Consider the following 2,576-nt stretch of genomic DNA (forward strand, 5'->3'; position numbering starts at 1 on the left):
AAGTTTGGATGTCGAACTTTCTCCTTTCAATTGCACTATAGCTGCTTGGTTATCGACAAAGGGTAACAACTTACTGATTCCTTAGAAGCCAACTTCATCCAACATATTATAAAGTCCATGTAATTCGGTTGCTACGACCGATGCCGCTATATATTCAGACTCTGCCGTTGATTGCGACAGTGATGCCTGTTTTCGAGATATCCATCCGACATCACACCCTCCTACAAATTATCACTCCTCCAATTATGGATTTGTGGTCCTAAGCGTCCGCAGCGAGGTCTGCATCGCTTTAGCCGGTGATAAAACCATCAGGTAGGTCTACAGTTCGCTCTTGATTTCTCATCTTCAAACTTCAAACTTCAATTCCTTTGAATATTGTAGAATTCTTTTACCAAGTTATAAGTCTTGTTCCCTTGGATCATGGATTCTTCTCGTCATCTTATAAACGGCAAATGACAAGTCTGGACGCGTGCAACGTTAAATCCACAACGAACCCCCCACTAGTGACCTGAATTTCTTTGAATCGTGCAATTTAGGGCTGGATTCGTCATATAAATGTCCAGAATCACTCGGAATTCTTGTCATTTTTGCGTCATTCATTCCATATTGGTTTAAAAGGTCATCAATAAGGTTTTCTTGATCAAGAAAGTAATCTTCTTCGTGTTTGATGATTTTCATTCCCAAAAACTTGTTAACTTCTCCCAAGTCCTTGATTTGTAGGCTTTTCAGTGATTCAAACAGCTCGTTCACTAAGTCGTAACTGATCCCAGTGACCTATAATCATCCACGTATATTCCAACGAGAAATATTCCACGATCGTCCTTCTTATTGAATAAACATGGTTCAACAATCGATTGCTTTAATCACAAATCGTTCAATTTTGTACCAAGTAACCGATTCCATAATCTACCGGCTTGTTTCAAGCCGTAAAGGCTTTGAAGTAGTAACAATACGATTTCATTTACAAAATTCACACCCAACTCCTTCAATACTTGATCCCGTTTCTTTATCCCTTGTGGGATCTATATATAAATGGGGAATTCCTCTTCAGCGGATGCTTTAACGTAAGCATTGGGCACATCTCCATGTTTCGCTGGTACCTTGCAGTGTTGCACCATTGCCAAAATCACTTTGGCAGTGATCATTTCCATGACAGGCGCATATGCAAGCATGAAATTCTCACCGAAGACTTGTTCATTTCCGCATGCAACCATTCTTGCTTTGTGTCTTTATATTCCACCTTGATCGTTGGTCTTAGTCTTAATACCCATTTGAGATTCAGTATTTTTTCATGTCTTCTGTCTTCATCACTTGTTTTACGTGGCGTTCTGCCCTAATGAGTCAAGCTCGAACTTAATCGCAACAGTCCATAGGTCTTTATCCTTAGTCTTCATTGCTTGATTGAAGGCTCTAGGATCGTTAATCACTAGATTGACAGTCTTCTCATTGCTCGTTTGCTCTGAATTTTGTCTTGTAATCATCTTCTCAGCAGGTTTCCTATTGTTCTTCTTGTTCGAAGCCTTGTTCGACGTGGACCTCTTTGTCACTTCAATTTCCTTGTCTCCTGATAAGGGTGCTGGTCATTCATTGCCCCTCCATCGTCCTGATTTTAAAGCACATTCTGTGCTCTCGCTAGCAACTCTGCATTTTGGGCTTCCGTGAACGTCTCTGTGGACTTCAAGTGAGGGGTGATAATCACCTTCTTTGTGTCATATAGGTAAACTATGTTTTCTTTGATTTCTTTGAAATTCCAGGATGGTACCTGACTCTGAACGCTTCTTTAGAGCTGATCTTGCTTTCCCTGGGTCTCTAAGCACTCTGCATAGCGATCCGAATACAGCTTTGTCTCTCACGCTTGCTGTGCTTACATTCAAAGCCTCAGTTGGTGACGTCCTTCGAGTATTCGATCTGGTCGGGCTTCTGTTAAGGATGTAGCTCGCGTTTTTCATGACCTCGCCCCAGAATTGTAGTGGTAAGTTGCTGGCAAACAGCATGCTTCTCGCCATACCCATTATTGTTCTGTGCATTAGTTGGCCTTGCCGTTCGACGCTTGATTGTAAGGTTCCGATATTTGCCTCTCTGCTCCAGACTTGTTGCAGAACCATTCTTCTCTGGCATACTCCCCATCCCCATCAGTACGCAACACGATAACTTTGTAATTTAATTGCTCCTCGAAATACACCAAGAAATGCTCAAACTGCTTCGCTGCTTGATACTTAGTTTTAGCCAAAATACTCGACAGTAATTCGTCTCATGGTAGACGAAGTTGATCAAGTATCTATTGCCCAATCTGTCCCTTGGTGTGATAGGGCACTTGATATCACACACTATTACAACTCCGATGCGATCGATAGGTGCATTGGATCCTGTATCATTCCTGGGCTGCTTGTTTTTTGTCTGCTTGCCTTCGTGACGAGCTACACAGATTTCCGTGTATCATTTGTTATTTCTATTCCTGAAATTGGATTCTTGGCGATCCTTTCGATCGTGTCATAGGTCAGATGTCCCAAACGCTGGCGCAAGTTAATCAGGGTGTCCCTCACAGGGGCTATACTGTCTTCCTTTGCATTCGGTGT

This window comes from Plasmopara halstedii (assembly GCF_900000015.1).
Source record: "Plasmopara halstedii genome assembly, contig: Scaffold_816, whole genome shotgun sequence".
NCBI classification, from domain to species: domain Eukaryota; phylum Oomycota; class Peronosporomycetes; order Peronosporales; family Peronosporaceae; genus Plasmopara; species Plasmopara halstedii.